The following is a 21,524-nucleotide window of genomic DNA, read 5'->3' on the forward strand; positions in this document are numbered from 1 at the left end:
GTTTGCACTGGGAAGCCTACACTCAGCAAAGGCAGCAAAGGCTGCCTAAAAACCAAATCTTCTAATGAATAATGTAATGCTCATGGTACAGTAAGAAATAGGATAAATTGTGGTGCCATTTTAAAGTGAGAGTCTTCAACTCACAGGCTATTTTTGGTGTTCATCTTGGATTTTGTGGCAGTGGAACATAAAATATCTACTTTAATAGAGTAAAAGAAATGGAGTGATTTATCCTAGTCATTGTGGGCCTTTAGAACCTCTCATTTGGTAATAGAAAAAGTCAGTGGTTGATGGGGAAGTGGATAATTTTTCTATGTGTAGGCAGTCCAATGCATAGAGAACACACAAGTGTCTCAGAACATTTGGGGCAGACAAAACAATTTAAAAAGTCTCTATATGACAGAAGGATATGGCAGTAGTATTCGGCAAAAACATTTCAAGATTCCCAACATAGCGGTTGGCGCAATTCACTTTAAAAAGCACTGCTGATGCTTTTAGCTGTAAACTATTAAAAGAATATTAAAATAATAATTTTGTTCTATTAATGAATTTAAAAGTTTGCTGATTTTAGCAAGTAGTCTTGGATTTAGAACAATTCTTTCCTGCTTGATATCCATTTGTTGATTATTCATCACTCATTTTTTGAGAACCTAGTTTGTGTCTGGAACTACATTAAATGCAAGGTATAGAACAAAGAAACCAGCCAGCTTGTCAGTGAGCTCATTCCTAGTAAGCCAGATTGTAAGGTAAAATACATCTAGAGAAAATGAACCCTGTTAAATCTAGTGGTGCAGACCGAGCCATAGGGAACAATGCAGAACAGATTCTAAGAGAGGTGTTATTTGCCCATGTTTGTCCCTTTTGATCTTTTCCTTTAGAATCTTGACTGCAATACTCAATAGGGTCAGCTTAGTCTAGATATCCATAAAAAACAATGGTGACATTCTTTAACTTGGTTCCTTATGAGACAACAGAAAGTACATAATGCTTTCTGTGTGTCATGGACCTTCCTAAGTGCATCATGTGTGTTAGCTAAATCAATAATCATGTTACTTCTATTGGGTAGAGTCCAGCATTATGTCCACTCTGTAGACGGGAGATGAATGGAGAAGGAGTTGTGGTAACTTTCCTAAGATCACTCAGATAGTTAGCAATCAAGGCCAGCCCATTGCTGCTGGAGACACAGTCTCCAACCACTCCAGGGGAGTTTAGCCTCCAATGGAGAGGGGTAGCATTAGAAAAGCTTTTGTTGAAAATAACTGAGTCCACCTTTTGGAATAAGAAATAGGCTCTGAAATTTACCATGAAATAAACTAATATATGTTTATACTAGAGCAGAACTCAGGTATTCATTTCTGGGACCTTTTCACTAAGAATCTGGCAATTACCACATGTCAGTCCACTCTGAAATTCTCTTCCTTTACATTGTTTTGATCCTCCTTTGTGTTCACACCTTTTTGCCTCATACCTGTACATGTTGGATTGTTGCATCCTTGCTTGGGGACCCTAATTTTTATTCAAAAAGTATTTTTATCTACTTGATCTTTTAAGCGCACCCTCTCACTGAATTTTTCAAAGAGTACATGCTTTTAAAGCTTTGCAAAATGTGAGTTGTTATCCTTGGAAACTTGTTATCCTTGTTTTGCCCACTTTCTGTGTTTGTAGGAGAATGTGGCTGTGATTGCTTCCTTCTGGTCTCAGTGTTTTGTGTTTTTCTCCATGTGGTCTCTTCTTTAAGGTACAGTTAAGATTTGAATTTACTTTCAGTGGGAAGGGTCCTGAGTATGACTAGAGCTAATGAGTTTCCCCCTTTGCCAGAAACATGGATCCTCCTGGCTCTAATCACTTAGGGACATTCTGGTTTCATCATAGCATCTTCCTGACCATTGTGTAGGCTACACTTATAAAAGCAATTAGCAGCATGATTTATAGTCCTTTGGGTATATACCCAGTAATGGGATGGCTGGGTCAAATGGTATTTCTAGTTCTAGATCCCTGAGGAATCGCCACATTGACTTCCACAATGGTTGAACTAGTTTACAGTCCCACCAACAGTATAAAAGTGTTCCTGTTTCTCCACATCCTCTCCAGCACCTGTTGTTTCCTGACTTTTTAATGATTGCCATTCTAACTGGTGTGAGATGGTATCTCATTGTGGTTTTGATTTGCATTTCTCTGATGGCCAGTGATGGTGAGCATTTTTTCATGTGTTTTTTGGCTGCATAAATGTCTTCTTTTGAGAAGTGTCTGTTCATGTCCTTCTATAAAGATACATGCACACGTATGTTTATTGCAGCATTATTCACAATAGCAAAGACTTGGAACCAACCCAAATGTCCAACAACGATAGACTGGATTAAGAAAATGTGGCACATATACACCATGGAATACTATGCAGCCATAAAAAATGATGAGTTCATGTCCTTTGTAGGGACATGGATGAAATTGGAAATCATCATTCTCAGTAAACTATCGCAAGAACAAAAAACCAAACACCGCATATTCTCACTCATAGGTGGGAATTGAACAATGAGATCACATGGACACAGGAATGGGAACATCACACTCTGGGGACTGTTGTGGGGTGGTGGGAGGGGGGAGGGATAGCATTGGGAGATATACCTAATGCTAGATGACGAGTTAGTGGGTGCAGTACACCAGCATGGCACATGTATACGTATGTAACTAACCTGCACAATGTGCACATGTACCCTAAAACTTAAAGTATAATAATAATAAAAAAAAAAGCAATTAGCTCACACTTGTGTTTTCCCTATGTCAGGCATGTTTCTAAGGGCTTTATCTGTCTTAACTAATTTTGTAATAAGGCTAACCCTACTAGGTAGGAAGCAATATTTTCTACATTTAACAGATAAAAAACTTCTATGTAGGTAATAAGCTGTCAAGGTAGACGTAGTACTCCAGACTTCCCTGCCAGTTACTAATGTATTGGAGTCAAATTCAGCTTGTCCTGGGGAGGGGCAGAGAAGTCTTCTTGAAAGAATTAACAGTGAATTTCAATATGGGACTGATTTCCCTACTTGGTCTTCTCTGTGATTCTTATTATTTTTTAGATATGGCAGCCTGCCTAGTTAATCCACATCTATTAGTTGAGCATTTATTATGAGCAGGTCCTGCTCTAAGCACTTTATATATTTTAACACATTTCATCCTCAAAGCCTTTTGAGAAAGCATTATGATTTTCCTCATTTCATAGTTGAATAAATTGAGGCACTTGTTAATTTTGCCCAATGGCCCAAAGTTGGTAAATGTCAAAGCTGGGGTTTGAGTCCAGGAAGTCTGGTTCCCAAGTTTCCCACTATTCAGTACTATCATTACATCGTCAATTATAAGTTGGTTATAATTATAGCTGAATTATGCCAATAGCCCACCAATTCATGAACCATACTATTTCATCCTTAAGTGCCTGTAAGAGGTAACAGTATAAGACAACAAAAGTCAAAAACCAATCCTTTTGTTAATGTACATCCTTTCAATTAGACTGTAAGCCCTTAGTGATCAACTCCAGCAAGTGGACACAGATGTGGACCACTGGGACCCACACGAGAACTTGCCACTCTGCGGACCCAGTGCTGGAATCAGGCCTAACTTGTGTTCTGAGGATCCATTCTGGTAGGCAAAGCGTGACGTTTAGGGATAAGGCAAAAGCAATACAGCCCAGAGTATTCTTATGGAGGGCAGGAGGGATACAAGTGGGAAATCAGTGTGAAGAAACGTTGTCTGGAGGTAGCAAAGAGCAGGACTAAGTTTCAGGAGCAGCATTCCATGGGGCAGTGGCAGTGGGGGCAGGGGGGTGGTAGCAAGAACAAAGTGAGGTCTTTTACAGGTACCCAAGAAAAGGAGTCAGGCCTGGGAAAATGGTAGAAGCTCAATTTCCAGAACTGGGGCAACACATTAGAGCCAGACTGACCAATGTGATGTAACTCCCATGGTAATGGGTCAGGTCTCCTTAAATTTTTTATTCTGAATTTTAGGTATGAACCTAATGACAAGAGGGAGGTCTGAGCCTAAAAGAGGAGAAGAAAGCTCTGGCTTTGGTAAAAATGCTTTCTTCTGTGCAAAGGGAGGCCTTACCCAAAGCATAGCCTATTAACCAATTATTTGACATAACTATGGGGGTTATTTCCAGAATTGAGTGCGTGCCATTGATTGTACACTCTATTTTCCTTTCTGATTGGTTCTTGTGATGGAGTGAAGATAGTACCCTTAGACATGCTGTCTAATGTGCACAGGAATAAAAAACCTGGAGGGAGAAGAGAATCATTTTTTCTCCTATTCCATCTTTCTTGGAGGATCTATCATAGTATTCGCTTTAATCAGAAAGTGGAATGAAGCCTGTTCAGACATGATGTAACACCGACACTCACGTCACTGGCATGAATGGAGGAAAAGAGCAATGCTTATAAGTTCTAATAGCAGAGAACTTCAAATTATTTCTATTTACCATTGGGGACAATTATGTAGTTTTCCAGCATACCATTGCCTTCTGAATTATATTTTAATCCAGTGATCAGTTTTCATTCTTCACACAGAAAGAGTTAGTCCAGAATCAGGCAAACAGCAAAGGTGAACTGAGGTGGAGGACACATGCTCCCCAGATGGTCCACAAATTGGATAGTATCCCAAAGTAGATTAAAACTTAATTGTATTATCATCTACATTTGATGTTCGTACAGTGTGGTGTCAGCAGATGGTGTCAAGGGTTCTGTGAACTTGATTATTTTTATACAATTCTCAGTATGGAAGGTGTAGGACTATGTTAGATAAATGAAAAAGGAACGAAGCTGCCCTGCACCCTGGCACTATGTCATTCTTCTCCCTTTGTGCAAAAGAGCAACTATTGTGAATGCCGAGAACTCCTTCTCTACTCTTTTATCTGACGCATAGCATGCCCACTAGTATTGCTGTAGGATGATATGCTAGAAGGAACAAGAGATTTGTAATCTGGATATGGGTCTTAAAGCTGTCCCTTTTGGGTGTGCTCTGACTGAGCAAGTCACTTCATCCCTCTGAGCCTCAGTTTTCTTATTTTTATAATACAGGGAAAAACATCTTACTCACTGTATTGAATTATGACTGTGAAAATATTTCATCCATTTGAAAGAGGTTTGTAAAAATAACAAACTATAAATTTAGATGCTTCCTACAGTAGAAACAAAGAAGTTTATTTAGCAAGTATTGTCTTACTTCAGTTAAGAAATTTGGCTGAATTTTAATAATGGAATGGAGTGAAAAACTCATAAAAGAAGGCAGGCTTCCACATTTGAAATGCTTTTGTTTTTCTTATTTTATTTAGCTTAGATATTAATTATCTTTTAGCTTCTTTTTTCTTTTTCTCTCCCTCAAATTATTCTTCATTCTCTTATTGTAACCCTCCTCATCATAGTACAAACATATGGCATAGTAGTTTTAAGACACAGTGCAAATTGGTAGCCTAGAGAACATATTTTTGTCATGCTTTCTTTTGTATTTATATGGAGTACCACAGTGATTCATAAATGTATAGTGAAGTCTTTCTGAAACAAATTATAAACTCTGTAGTTTATTGATACAAATCTTTCCACGTAGCATCTCTAGTTTTTAAGATAGCTTGATTAACGATAAATTCTGAGAAATGCAATGCACCTAATATTGAGAGAGGCATTCACCGGTGTCCTACTAAAAAAGAACGACTACAAATAATCATCAAAGAGTTTCTTTCTATTTATGTTAACTGGAAATGGTAGTGGTGTCATATGAGCTACTGTCAAATATATTACCCAAAGAGCTTGTTGATTGGCTTTCTTTGGAGATGTTTGATCATCAAATGATGCAAAGGGTTTGTATAGATTTTACATGTTTAGGCTGATGTCCTTTGCAGTCCCCCAGTACCTCACTGGTACCTACTACATTAAGGGAAAACACTTCCATGTGGCCGTCAGCATTCTAAATATTCTGGGTCAGCGCCATCGTTTCAAGCTTACCTCTTATTCCTCCACTTAATACACTTTAGCGTGGAGCCAAATGAGATTACTTGCCATTCATACTCTTTGCATGTTCTAAATTCCGTGTCTTTCCCCAGCCTGCTCTTTTGGCTTGACATTACTTTCTTCATATCTCTCTATATTAAAATCTTACCAATATGTTAAGGTTTAGTTCAACTATTTCCTACTTCAGATCAGGGTTCAACATTTACTGAGGACCTACTTAGTGTAAGAAATAGTGAGAGTACTTCACATATGTTATCTAATGCAACAATCAAAACTGTGGAGTAACTGGTATTCAGAAAAATCTGTTCATTCAGTCATGAGTTTTTCCAACTCAAGGATTTGAGAAGGTCAGAATATTGGTAGTTTTCTATTTTTTTATTTCATAGATAGAAAAACTGAGTTAAAGTAATTTGCTTCAGTTCATAGAACCAGATTTGGGTGAATACATCATTAGACTCAAACTTGGAGTTTTGACTGCTGGTCTGGTGCTTTGCATTATTGGTCAAAATTTCATGAAGGCACCTTTTGACTCCTTAAATTTGGTATCTCTTTCTAAGCCACTATAATCCCTTCTTCAATATTCATACATCATTCTCTTACTTACATGAGCTCACAAATCTTTTATTCCTTTATTACAAGTCCTTTGAAGGAAGCAAGAAACTGGGGCTTGCTGACCTATCCCTTATAGTGTCCACTGTGGGGCCTTGCATAAAATAAGAACTTCGTAATAGCTATTTTGGATGAATATACCATGTTTCCACAAATCAAACTTTGAGTAAGCAACGCATTTTCCTTATGTTTGCATGATTGCAAGTGTGTCTGTGGTGACTAATAATTACTATATTCCAATGACACATGTGTAGTAAATAATGCCTTTACTCTGTGGTTTCAGGCTAAGTGCCTCTTTGAATTTAATTAAGATAATGCCATTATATTCTTTTCTTTATGAAAATTAATGAAAAACAATACATTATCACAAACTTGTAATCTACTTACTAGCTGAAAGATGAATTTTTTTTGTTTACTATGTTATCATCAAACCCCAAATTAAAAATTTACAACTGTAATCAGATTATGGGCTCCATGTGTGCAGGCAGGGACCTTGTCATTTTCACAGCTATATTGCCAGTGTTTAAAGTAACAGTAGATGTTTAATAACGTGTGTTAAATGATCAGTTAGGTTGTAGTTTCCTTGGAGGATGAACCTTTGGCTTTGCAGATAATATATTTTTAAGATTAAAACTTGAGAGACACTTTTTAAATCCTTGCAACAACCTTGTGAGGTAGTTAAGGCAAGTCATATTACCTTTATTGTACAAAATGATCAACTGAGGTTCAGAGGAATTAAATGATTCCAGAAATCATCTACCTAAACAGGTGACCAAGTCTTGAATCCAAGTATTCTTACTCCAAATCCTGCATTCTTTCTGTGTTATGTAGTAGGTAGAATATATAAATATAGCATAGAGTATTCACAAGGAAATAAAGTGAGGCGGTTTTTAAGGTGCTTTCTGGAAAGTTATATGTAATAAATTGGAGTGAATTTGACATTTGAAAGACGATACCAAGAAAGAAGCAATGGTACTGATCTTGGTGAAAGAGTCTGAATTTGAGCCAGTTCTGAATTGTCTTTTAAGCCTTACAGTAACAGAAAAACTAAGCACAGCCATTTTATTCTCCTTTTACCTCCATTTCTCAGCTTATCTGAACCATAAGCTATTTAAGTCTTCAGAATTTTACCAAAGTCTTCTAAATATCCTTTTGTACTCTATTTTCCCCCCAATCAACTGAGAAAACCAGCTGACTTCTTTGGTATTTTTATACCTTGTGCTTTATTGTTTTCCTCCAGTGTTTTTCTCCCGACGCCAAAGTGCAGATGCTGTGATTGCTACTTCTAGCTCAAGACATCTGTTTTTCAGTAGGTCCTTTTCTTTCTTTCATTCCCAATTATAATCTTTATGTGCCACTGTTAAAGTATAGAGTAGAAACATCAGATCCTGTCCTTACAAGAATAAATACTCTGTTTTTAGCCTGTGTTTTAGCCTCTGGATTCTCCCATGGAAGGCAGTTTTTAAGTTGGATTAGTACATTAAACATCTTCAAATCTAAGGACTTTAAAGCACTCTTATAAGCACAGTTCTTTCATATAATGGCACTCATTTGAAGTCCATAAGTCTAGGCAAAATTTTCAATGTGGGTAAATAAGAAGCACAGAGAAGATAACCAAGATTTTTTTTTGTATTCATATGTTCTCTTCTTGCTTTTTTTTTCTGATTCAAGTCAGAGTTTACACAGTCCAGAGTAGAAAGTGCTACCTACTCAGAAATAAGATGGCTTCGAACTGAAGCCACACCCTGGTTGCCCCCAGGCTGTATTTGACATGCAGAGTGTTCTTTAAAATGAGATTAATTGATAACATTTAAAAATGATGAATTTCAGATATGATTCTGGATTTCTGGCTCCTGAAGGGAAAAGGGAGGGTGGGGGTGGTATGAGGCTCTCCTTCCCATGTGTCCTCAATGGGCTGAAGCAGAAAGTTTCCTGGAGGTGAATTGGACAGTGAGATGATTGAGCCCTCACTTCACTGACTGGGCTGTATGGCCCCTACCAGCCCCATCATATATTTGTAGTCAGTTTTTTCTGTACAGTCATAGGCTGCATACAATGTTTTGGCCAATGATGAACTGTCCATACAATAGTGGTCCCATAAGATTTAATATGCTATTTTTACTGCACCTTTTCTATGTAATTAGATATGCTCAGATACACAAGTACCATTGTGTTACAGTTGCCTACAGGTTTGTGACCTAGGAGCAATAGATTATCCTAAATAGCCTAGGTGTGTAGTAGGCTGTACCATATGGGTTTGTGTCAGTACACTCTATGAGGTTCACACATTAAAATTGCCCAATGATGCATTTCTCAGAATGTATCCTGATTACTGAGCAATGCATAACTGTATATATAATATTATATTGGCAAATAATCAGCTAAATTTATTTCTAGCCATGTGTAATTCCTCTCTTGTTTAACATTTAAAACAAACCCATGGCCAAGGCATCTTTTTTCATAGGCCCAGAAAAAAAAAATTTAGTAGGAATTATTTTAACATATTCTATTTTATATTATGGAAATATGACATTAGAATTGTTTTCATTATCAAACTCTTTTTTCTTTTTGACAGTTGGCAGAGCTAGCTGAGGGTTTATTTTGGAAAAAAAATATGAATTGTTTTGTAGCTGGAGGTATGGGGAAGGGGGGGTCCCTCGGCAGTAAACTCCCCCCACGGGTGGGCTGAGGGCTAGGGCTGAGTCTCAGGTGGGTCTCCTGTTCCCTGTGCTCCCCTGCACAGCAGCCTCTCTCATGGGCTCTGGGGCAGCTGCAGGGGGGAGGAGGGTGGGAGGGGCTGCCATGGCAGTTCACTCAGGCAGGACGTCAGAGGACTCAGACACCAGCTTCCCATCGCGGGTCTCGATCTTCACAACCACAGCCCTGGTGGAGCTGGTGTGGGTGAAGTAGCTGGAGCCTGCAACAGAGCCAAAGCTAGAGCTCAGGCCATAGCTGAGGAGGGGGGCTTGTGAGGCCCCCACAGGCCGAGCTCAGCCCTCCTGCGTAGCCACTGGTGGTCTTTGAGTAGATACTCTTGTTCTGCATCCTAGACTCTTGACAGCTCTCTTCACCCTCCAGCAGCTTCTTGTAGGTGGCAGTCTGCGTGTATACCAGGGCCAGCTTGACATTCATCAGCTCCTGGTATACACGCAGCTGCTGTGCCATGTCCTGCTTGGCCCACTGCAGGGCGGCCTCCAGCTCCAACAGCTTGGTGTTGGCATCCTTAATGGCCAGCTCCCTGCGCTTCTCGGCATCTGTGATGGTGGCCTCCAGGGAAGCCCTCTGGCCTTTGAGGCCCTTGATCTCAGCCTGGAGCCAGCTGACATTCTGGTTCATCTCGGAGATGTCAGTCTTTGTACACCTCAGGTTATCCGCGTGCTTCCTGGCCAGCATCTGCAGCTCCTCATACTTGATCTGGTACATGCTGTCAGCCTTAGCCCAGCTGCGGTTGGCGATCTCCTTATACTGGGCCTTGACCTCAGTGATGATGTTGTCCATGTCCAGGGAGTGGCTGCTGTCTATGGACAGCACCACAGACGTGTCCGAGATCAGAGACTGCAGCTCCCAGATCTCCTCTTCATGCAGCTGCCTGAGGAAGTTGATCTCATCAGTCAGCCCTTCCAGGTGAGACTCCAGCTCTACCTTGTTCTTGTAAGCTTCATCCACATCCTTCTCGATGAGGACAAATTCATTCTCCATCTCTGTATGCTTATTGATCTCATCATGGTACTTGTTCTTGAAGTCCTCCACCAGCTCCTGCATGTTGCCAAGCTCTGCCTCCAGCTTTGGCTTCTCCTGGCCCAGAGTCTCCAGCTGCCACCTAAGGTTGTTGATGTAGCTCTGGAACATGTTGTCCATGTTGCTCTGAGCCATCTTCTGCTGCTGCAGGAGGCTCCACTTGGCCTCCAGCATCTTGTTCTGCTGCTCCAGGAACCGTACCTTGTCGATGAAGGAGGCAAACTTGTTTTGAATGTCTTGATCTGCTCCTTCTCCTGGGTGTGCAGAGCCTGGCCTGGATGTTGGGGTCCACCTCCAGGTTAAGGGGCCTCAGCAGGCTCTGGTTGACCATGACAGCAGTGATCCCTCCAATACCGCTGGCCCCGCCAAAGCCTCCACCCAGGCCACCCTGGAAGCTGCTGCTGCCCACTCGGGAGAAGCTTGAGGAGCTGATGGGGGCACCGGGACCACTCGTGTAGGAAGCGGCTGCTGAAGGCCCGGGGGCCAGAGGTGGATACCTTGTAGGACTTCTGGATCACCTTGATGGACATGGTGGAGGCAGGAGTGGAAGCAGGTGGGCCCCAACCAGGCGGAGATTCGAGAAGGAGTGGAGAAGCTGCTGCTTCTTCATTATCAAACTTTTAATGGAAAGAACTTTGGGCCTGAAGCTGGAAGAATTTTTTAAACATTTTTTTTGAGACAGGATCTTGGCTCTGTTGCCCAGGCTGGAGTGTAGTGGTGCCATCATGTTTCCCTGCAGCCTCCAACTTCTGTCCTTATGTGATCCTCATGCTTCAGCCTTCCAAAGAGTTGAGCCACAGCATGAACCACTGTGCCTGGTGGATAACTGGTTTTGAGTTCTGGCTGTGCTAATTACTAACTTTGACTTTGAACAAGTCACTTACCTTCTTTAAGCCTGCTCCCTCGTCTCTGCAAGAGGGGTGATTCCATCTGCCAGCCTCATGATCATGTGAACCAAGGATGATCACAGATGTAAAAGTTCTTAGTATACCATATGGCACTATGCAAAAGTAAGATACTTTGTGGGGAAATAGAACTATACTGTATGGTTTGTCAAGGAGCTTAGCTTCTATTTACAGATACAAGACTTACATATAATATAAACAACAATTGAAAGTATTCTACTGCCTACAAGAGGTAGAGACATTAAATGTTATTGGGCATAAGAAAATGTGTGTGATCATGCAGAGCAACCAAGCTCAAAATTGAAAGGACATATGTAGTGTTTCTTCCATCTATTTATTTATTCAACAAATATTTATTCTGCACACACTCTGTGATAAGAAACATAAATGCTGGAAATAAAGTAGTGAAATAGAAGGCATAGGTTTGTGCTCTTACAGTAGATTGTATTCTAGTAGGGGAAGAGAGAGACAATAAACAAGTAAGCAAATAGGTTAATACTATTTCAAATACTGTTCAGTGCCACGAAGAAAATAAATGTAGGTTATATGGTAGAGCCAATGAGCAGAGCTGTTTCCATTATGACTCTTGCCATTTTATCTGTTTTTCTTCATTTTTATTGTTGTAAAATAGACATAACATAAAGTTTACCATTGTAGCCATTTTTTTGTACAATTCAGCGGCATTAAGTACATTCACAATGTTGTACATTACCACTTATCTATTCCAGAACTCTTTTAAAAGTCATCCTGTACAAAATCTCCATATTCATTAAATAGTAACTTTCCATTTCTCCCTCCCTTCAGCTCCTGGTAATCTCTATTCTACTTTCTGTCTCAATGAATTTGACTATTCTAAGTATCTCTCATATAAGTAGAACCACACAATATTTGTACTTTTGTGTCTGGCTTATTTCACTTAACATGTTTCCAAATTCATCTATGCTGTAATTTCTTTTTAAGGCTGAATAATATTCCACTGTGTGTGTATATATATGTATATGTATGTTTGTGTGTGTGTGTGTGTGTGTGTGTATATATATATATATATATATATATATATATATATATAATCACAATTTGTTTATCCATTCACCCCATTACCTAATTTAGTATGATTTGGTAATAAGTCTAATTTATACACTACTGTACAGTTTACAGAGTACTCTCATGTCCATTGTACATTGCAAGAAGAGTGTTAACTCAGGGATTACTGGTTAAATTGTTGCTAAACTGTAGTGATATCTGGCACTTGTTTTGTGTAGTATTCTATCTGATGTGTCCTGAATCCTTCTTCCTAGCAATTGAAGTAATGGGATACAAATTGAGAAGAAATAAGGTCAGTAGGTTTTCAGCCAATATGAAATGACAATGGCTGTAGTTTGGACTAGTTCTTCATATCCCCGTAATGTAGGGCTTTCCTCAGGGTGTTCTTTGGAGAATTTTTTGAAAATAGACCCAGGTAATAGGCTTCCACCACCACCTTGGGGCATAATTTCACAATAGAATACATCTCACCATTGGGAAAATTTCTCAAGATTGCACATTTAACCACTTGACTGCTGCTTTGCCATATGATTGCGTACTGCAGGAAAATACCTGCATCATGACTGAGGAAACCAAATTCATCCATAAGGAAAATGTTAGGGGTGGAACAAAGCGGTTGATGGCAAATAGAAGTTAGAATAGTGTATATTATGTGACCGATTTTATTCATAAAGGGAAAGAGTAAAAAAGTGAGATTCTAAAAGGTACTGAAATCTTATTGCAAAAAGAACAAGTCAGAAAGCAATATGTTATAGAGGCTTACTGTAGACTGAGGTTTGTAGCACAGAGTGGTTGCTGCTTTGATTCTTAATCAGTTGAGTTCTCAGTCGCTTAAGCTGTTAGCTGAAAGCTGAGTATGGTACCTTGTTATATTAAAATCTGGTAATGTTCTACCTTTCCCTCAAAGACAGCTCGTTAAAGTATATGAAGTAATGTACAACTATCAAACACATATAAGGAGTGTGAATAGAATGTAGTTATAAAAGTGTGTGGGTCCCAGCATCACTCTCTCTTTCATTGTGCGTTGTGACATTGCTGTGCTCAGGGATTTAATGCTAGTGCAAATAATTGTCCAAAAATTTTGCTTAAACTATTATTCTCAGAGAGAAGTGTGAATTCAAGTGAAGTTGATTAAACAGTCTATTCTTGGACTCTTTTCTTTTGGTTTCTTTTGAGAACATAGAATAACATTCTTTTTGACACATAACTACTATCTTTTTTTTAAATGGTTTGTTTGCTTTTATAATTTTTGATGGTATGGTTGAAATATGTTGATGTTGGTGCTTTAGAAGGGATGGTTATATGAGCAGAGGCCTTCGGATATGCAACTTTAGCTCTTCAGTTCACCTACCTTTGAGAACAATCCATGTTGAGGGGGAGGTTCCATGTTGTAATGGTTTGCTGGTAAAGCTGTTTTGCTCTCTTGAATGCATGCTGTTAACTAGCTAGTGCTTGCTGGCATATTGACCATACTGGATGGTTAAATGCATAAAATGGAGAATCCTTCATATACGTAGGTGTTACCACGGTGAGAATAAATGTTCTTGGACCACAAACTTTATCCTAACAAAGAACTCTTAAAGATTGTTTTTGTTATTCTCATTCACTCTTTCACTCCTTTGCCAGCATGCAGGAGAAACAGCTGAGGTGAAGTGGATTTCTTCTGTGCCTCATTTCCCAAGAGAACAGGTACACCAGAACTAAAGGAATGAAAGTCTTAACTAGTCCCAATGATAATAGACTGAATAAATATTTAGAATTGCTTCCATTACCATAGCTTATTTGCATTGATAAAAGTCTTATTATTTGCATTATAAAAATCTTATTAAAAATGAAAGAAAACGTTTTATTATGAATATTATATACAGAATTAGATATTATGTGCAGAGCTATCTCTCTTTTTACCATATATAATCACAAAATTAAATATAAGGCTTATGATTTAGCCATCTATAAAAGGCTACATATAATTGAAAGTTTCCTTTCTTATTCTATATAATGGTCCTCCACCTAACATTTGTGAAATGTAGTCATCTCCAGATCATGCAGGAGTGGAAGCTTTGTGAATTGTTTACAGATCTACAAGTCAACTGCCTGTCTCCTACCACCTGTTTCAATTCATAGTGTGACATAGTGCCATTGTGTTAAAAGGGTAGGAGAAGGTAATCCAATTTTTTCTAATTGTTAGTACTTTTGTCTAAAGTTTTTGTAGGAGCAGAGGGCAAATATAAAACAAGGTTTAGTGTTGTCTAGATCTCAATTATCTAGCCCTGTCCTTTACAAACATCATCATCATTTGGTGGACACATACATTTCATATTAAATTGCAAAAATTAGATTTATTTTCAATTTAGTAGCTCTAATATATTTTACATTTTAGCTTGGTTAGACTCAAATTTTTGATGGCTTATTTTTTGATATAATATATATCTTGTTACAGCGGTTCAGTATGAAATCTCACTTTTGGTCATACTACATAACTGTACCATATTTTCCTTAATTTTTTTCTTTGGGAAAAACAGATTTGGACCCTGGAGGAGATAGATAATAATATAAAACAATAAGCAATTGATAAGGAGAGGAGCACTGAATAAAAAACAGAAATGCAGAGAAAGAATGTAGTTTAGGGTTAAGACTGAAGTGGAAAGAGATACGAAATTTAAATATGATGGATGCACCCTCCTCAAACTATCTACAGCCACTGAGAAAAGAGTAAAATGCCTCAACAGGGCATGTGAGAATGAAAGACATACCTTTAGCTTTCATTACATACGTTACAATATTATATGTAATAATATTTATACATTCTTTATGTGTGCATTGAGACTCGATGTTAAGTAAAGTTGACAAATTTATTTAACTATTATTTGTTGGAATCCAGGATCACATTTGGTTTTTCTGACTTATAAGCCCATGCTCTGAGAGAAGGACCTCTGAAGAAACAGTAACACCTCTGATTTTTCACATCTTTCTTTAAGTTCAAACTCTCCCATGATTTCTTGTTTACTCTAATGGCATTCCTGTTCGAAAAAAAATAGACAACATTCCCATTTTATAGACAGAAAGGAGGGCAAGTGATTCACTTGTAATAATAGATGCATGGTGATGTAGCTTAGCCTTGATGATTTCAGGTGTCTTTCTAGGGCTCTGAAAAATCGTAAATGATTGCTTTATTTTTGCCTTACAGCATTGTCTTCTGTTTTGGATGTTAGAGCTTGGCACATTGGAATATTGTGTTTCTGGAGAAATCATTTAAATGATAATACATTTCTATTCCATATCATTTCAATCTGTGGGTGGTAAAGGTATTTGCACAAATCCAACAATTTGGCTATACATGGCTAGGCATAAAGCAATAGTGCTCCTGAATTTTTGTGCCCACCAGAATTGCAGTATTGTGGGGAAATGAATGAAAGTATAAAATTTGGGTGAAGGAAGCAGATAATTGTGGTTCTTAAATGAGGCTTGTGTTTGTTGCCAGGAAATCCTTAGAAACCAATGCAGCTTTCTTGGCTAAATCTCCAGGATTGACTTCTTTACTGAACAGAATTAAGAGCTGGATTCATTACAAAACACTGATACATCAAACTTAATGAGCATTTTAAAACAAGTGTTTCAGTTCAGACAAAGTTTAGAAACTGATTTAAGTTTCAAAGTCTGTGTTTTTAAGTTGTCTAAGAAAATATGACCTAGTTAGGCTAATCATATGACTAGCTTGTAAAAATACAACTCTATAAATTTTTGATAATAACTTACAATATAGGAAATGTAAATACTAGTTCTTCAATAGGAAAGTTCTGACACACATAATGTGCCTAGTGAATGTGGCTTAAAATGCCATCATGTGATAATACTTGATATATGATATGAAGTGAAAAGAAAAACTGTAGTAATTAAAATGATTAAAATCAACCACCTCAGTTTCTGGATGATATAACACACAACATACATGATTATATGTATGAGTTACATTATTATCTCCTAATTTGTTACTGTATACCCTTTATATATACAACTTACATGAGTCTCTTGTGCTTTAATATCCATATATACCTATTTAATCTCTATGAATACCGATGGCACCATCCACCTCACAGACAATTGCTATTTCAGTAGTAACTTGGATATTCTATATTCAGGCATAGTGTCATAAAATTCTAGTCAGGTTAGACATGATTTTGGATAAAAGCAACAGTGTAGTCAAACTTGTAGCTCTCGATGTCCTATTTAGTAGGGTATTTGTATTAATCTATTAGTAAGAACAAAGAATGGTTTAGTTTTAGAGGATACATTTAATTTCTATAAAAATAAGGAAACTAAAGGAATAATAACAATAATAGTTTATACTTGTAGAATGCTTTACATTTACAAAACTGTTACTTATTTTTTGACCTCACTTGAAAATTAACTTTCATAATCTACGCTCACTTTGGTATCTTTAACTCCTCCCTTTCTTTTGGCTCTGTTGTCTTGTTTAAATCTCTCTAGCCACCATTCCATCTTTACTTTCCTTCTCTGCATGTTTCTTGAAAGAGCAGCACACCAGCATGGCACATGTATACATATGTAACTAACCTGCACATTGTGCACATGTACCCTAAAACTTAAAGTATAATAATAATAATAATAATTAATAAATAAAACTTGTGCAACCTCAAAAAAAAGAGTAATCTAGTCTTTGTTTCCATTTCCTCATCTCCCACTCATTCTTCTCACTTCTTCTATTGCTCCACCAATATGTACTGTTCTTCACATCTCCATTTCTAGTTGTTGAATATAAAAGAAGTAATAAAACTTCTCCATTAAAAAACTCACATCTTTTATTCTGATTATATAATACACCTATTTCTTCATTCTACATCTCTTGATGTTCCATGATCCAGGTGATGTTCTATGTGCTAGAGCAGTGACTTACAGGCAGGATCTCTGCTCTCATGGAAATTACATTTTAATGGGAAGAAGGAGAAAATAGACACTTATACAAATGTATAAAGTAGTGAATAGAATAATTTTAGATTAGAATAAATAGAGAAAATGCTACAGGCTATTTGGAGAGAGAGAGAGAGAGAGAAACTGCAGGGTGGGTGTCTCTGGACTCTGGAGGGCAGGATGGTCATAATAATCTCTGTGAAGGTGATTATGAAAAGCAGACCACTACACAAAGACAGGTGGGAGAACCTTCATGGCAGAATTAATGTTTAGGGTAAGGTCTAGAATTAGCTTGGCAGAGGGGATAGTGGGAGGGCCAGTGTGCTTGAAGCTTAGGGAACCTGGGGTACAGGGATGTGAAATGAAGTCAGAGTGGTTGAGAGGGAAGATAATGTTGGTTTTTTTCTCCAGTAAGAGATTTATATTTTATTCTAATTTCAATGAATAGGTAAATTCCGGGATTTTAAGCAAGGTATAAGGCCAGTGGGGTAATGTGATTTGATTTACATTTTATAATGATCATTCTGGTTCCTATGAGGAGAAGGGGCACGTGACTAATCCACCACGCATTCTACCCTAAGGGCGAATTTTTTTCGAGATTCGTCTGTTAAGGTCCATGCCATTGTAACTAGTTAACACCAAGTTTGTCTGGTATTTAGATCAATGTGAAGAATTTTCCTAAAAAGACTTAAAAAAAAATTCCCTTATGTGATCTCTATTTCCACAGAAGTGTCTTAGGCTCAAGGGGAGGTCAGGGGGTTGGATTCTAAGCCTCCACTTTTATCTTTTGTATCCATCTCCTTTATACTATCTCCTTTATTCCCCCCTTTTTTCCTTCCAGGTTTTTGTTTATAGACCAGTTAAACTTACTTTCTGTTTTCATGGGGAAATGATTTTTCTCATAGCATAACAGTTTTTTATTTCTTGCTTTTTAACAATTAAATGGAGTGCGGTGGCGCAGTATGAGCTCACTGCAAGCTCCACCTCCCGGGTTCGTGCCATTCTCCTGCCTCAGCCTCCCGAGTAGCTGGGACTACAGGCGCCCGCCACCACGCCTGGCTAATTTTTTGTATTTTTAGTAGAGACAGGGTTTCACTGTGTTAGCCAGGATGGTCTCGATTTCCTGACCTTGTGATCCACCCACCTCGGCCTCCCAAAGTGCTGGGATTACAGGCATGAACCACCGCATCCGGCCAATTAAATGTACTTTTAACATTAGTGGGATGAGAAGCGTTTCAAATAATCCAAAAGTCTAAAGTTCCGTGTACATAAGTGAAATATGTAACAGAAGAGAAGAGTGGGAGAAAGTCCAGGAGATTTAATCGTCAGTCCTCCACTTCGACAACTTTTCACTTCAACATCCTTCACTGCCAGGGTTACCATTTCTCAGTTTCCTCTTTCCCTTGTGCTCCTTGCAAGCTGCTGCTGCCTGGGAGCGATTTCAAGGTTTCCTCCTCTATGTGTATTTTCCTTTAGTTTCCAGTTTCTTTTCACTGTTTTTGCTTTTTGCAAAATTCACTTAAATTTTGCCGTTTTCACAAATGAATGTGGCAGTTCTTTTTTCTTTTTGTGTTGGAGCCAGGACCACATTCAGTATTTCTGTGCTGGGAAATTTTATACTGAGACCTGGTGGTTAGCAAATAGAGAAAGAAGGCAATGTCCCTCCTTTTGTGCTGTCATGCAAGGTAAAGAAGAAATGTACATTCAGCTTTTTTCCTTTAGGTGTTTTCCTCTGGTATTGCCCCTTTGTCAAAAATCCTTGATCACTCTATTATGTTTCACTTTGTTCAAACTTGATTGTTATTTAAAAATCAGAATAAAACACATTGAAGATTGGATTTCATTTTTCTCTTTTCCTTCTCAGTTTGCTCTGTCTTGTTGCATGCCCCCCCGACTCTTTTTCACTTCCTGTTTGTCATCTAGAGAGATGACACATACTTCCTTCCTCTCATGTTAACCACTATGCAATATATTTGGCTGTAAGGCACCACCAACATTCAATAAATACTTATTTACCAGCTATTAAGCTGGACTTTGGATGAGTCCTACAGATTCACAAATGTATGGGGCACAGTTGCTGTCTTTAGGAATCTTATATGAGAATAATGGTTGAATATAAGTAGGTGGATTATAATATGGTATGGCAAGTGGCTGTTGTGCAGAATGAAGGGCACTCAACACGGTCTTGGGCAAATCCTATAGGAGGAATTCTAACCTGCCCTTCTACTAGTGAGTAGAAGTTACCCATTTTGAAGAGTAGGTGGGAATGGAGGGAATAGCTAACATATTTCAGGTGGCATGGTGGGTAAGATTCAGCTGGAAGTCATTGGAGAAATTTTCTAGGGTTAAAAATAGACAGTGTGTGTGGAGAAAAAGATGGGACAAAATGGCATAAAATGAGATTATAGACATAAAGAAAGGATCAAAGCTTAAAAAAAATTCTGCTGAAGGATTTTTATACCCTACTAAGAATGTTGGCCTTCTGTTCTGAACAGAGAAGGGAATCATGTTAAGGTTTTAACCAAGTATGTTTCATGCTCATAAAGACATATTTGGCCATAGCATAGAGAATGCATTACATTTAGTCAACAAAATTTATCAGGCACTTACTAAATACTGCAAATATAGTTGTGAAAAAGACAGACATAGGAGGGCAATTTGGTGGCAGATGTCCAGTTAGGATGCTGTGGCCAGTGAGAAAGTTTGATGGTCTGTATTGCAGTGTTGCAGTAGTAATAGGTATACAAATATACATTTAAGAGATATTCTGGAGGTAGTATTGACAGAACATGGTAATTAACTGGACAGGAGTGACGGTGTTACGAAAAGAAGAAAATACCAGTCCTTACAGCCTTCCAAATGTTGACCTGCATTCTCCTTTCTTTCTTTACTTTGACAGCCTGGCAACTTTGTGGGTGCTTCTGTTTCCATATGTCTAGTTATCAGTTTGACCAGCTGTCAGTTCTGTCATCCCATTGGGTGGGTGCACAATGGTATGGAAAAATGATGGGTCATTGCCCTTGTAGCAGAGGCCATGTGCTAAGGAGAAGCTATTATCAAGAATTATGCTAAGCAGCTCTTTCTGTCAGATGAGTTTTGCTGTTCATTCTGTTATATGATATGCAGTACAATAAGGTTGCAGGGATTAGATGCAGAGGGGAGTCAGGAGGGTTGAAAAAATGTAGAAAAAAAGAGAAGATTCTTAAAACAAATAGTAGGAGTGCTGAGAGAGGAAACAAAGGCAATAGAACGGAAGATTTAAAATGACATTTGGTTTACTGAGAATAAGTTCCAAACCAGGTTATTGTTATAGCTCAATATTTCTCTAAGAGGCTTCCTGAGGACACTAGTGTGCTCTGTTACACTGTGGAGGAGGTTCTTGGCAAATGTTTCTAAAAGGCATATTTGGCAATATGCCTCTTGTTAAAAAAATCTAGTTAAATTGGTTGAACTCACAATGTTACAAATATATATCCCCCCTTTATTTTTCACGAATACTTTAATAACAGTCTGTGGAACTGGTGCCTCACAGAGTGAATTTAGGAAAATGCTAGTCTGACTGAGTAATGACTATAGTAATGGCTAGCGTTTATTGAGCATTTATTATTTGCTATGCATAGTGTTAAACCTTTTACACAGACTATTTCATTTAATCTTCATACCAACAACACTGTTAGGTACATATTATTATCTTCATCTTACTGATAATGAAAATAATCTGAATTATTAAGTAATTTGTTCAAAGTCACATAGTCAGCAGGAAGCCTGGTTTTAAACCCAAACAGTCTGATCTAAAAGCTCAAATACCTATCTTCTTGTATGTTATCTCTGACATGTCATGAGGCTAAGGTCCACAGAGAGTTTACAGCTGTTGGTGCTGCTGAAACACCCTTCAATCATCTCACGACTGGACTAGCCTCCCAAACACTTAAGGATCAAACATATACAAATGACTCACTATTCTCTAATATCATAGCCATTGAATCCTTAGTACATGCTTGTCAGTGGGCCAGGAATTTCACATACATTATCCTATGCTACAGTAGAAGAAAGTGCAGCAGGAGATCCAGAAATTTGCAGAAGAAACTGAAGCAGGAGACCCAAAAAAAGTAAAGTCAGGTAAAGGCCAAATAATTAGAAGTCATTAAAGTTTGGACTCAAACCCCGGCATTCTAACTTAGAAGTTCATGTTTTTATTCTTACAATATTGCCATCTAAACATTTGAAGTAATCCCTATAACCTCCTCAAGCTAAGAAATGTTAACATATATCTATATTAAAATACATAATATATAATTTATTTTTTCAT

The 21,524-nt window shown here is 38.1% G+C and overlaps 1 protein-coding gene and 1 pseudogene across 6 annotated transcripts in view; one reads left to right on the forward strand and one right to left on the reverse strand.

The window, feature by feature from the left end:
• Positions 1–21,524, forward strand: part of TAFA2 (TAFA chemokine like family member 2) — a 546,816-nt gene that overhangs the window by 364,104 nt on the left and 161,188 nt on the right. The window lies entirely within an intron of this gene.
• LOC100968647 (keratin, type II cytoskeletal 8-like) lies at positions 9,410–10,891 on the reverse strand (annotated as a pseudogene).

The sequence above is a fragment of the Pan paniscus genome, chromosome 10 (genome assembly GCF_029289425.2).
Source record: "Pan paniscus chromosome 10, NHGRI_mPanPan1-v2.0_pri, whole genome shotgun sequence".
In the NCBI taxonomy this organism is placed as follows: domain Eukaryota; kingdom Metazoa; phylum Chordata; class Mammalia; order Primates; family Hominidae; genus Pan; species Pan paniscus.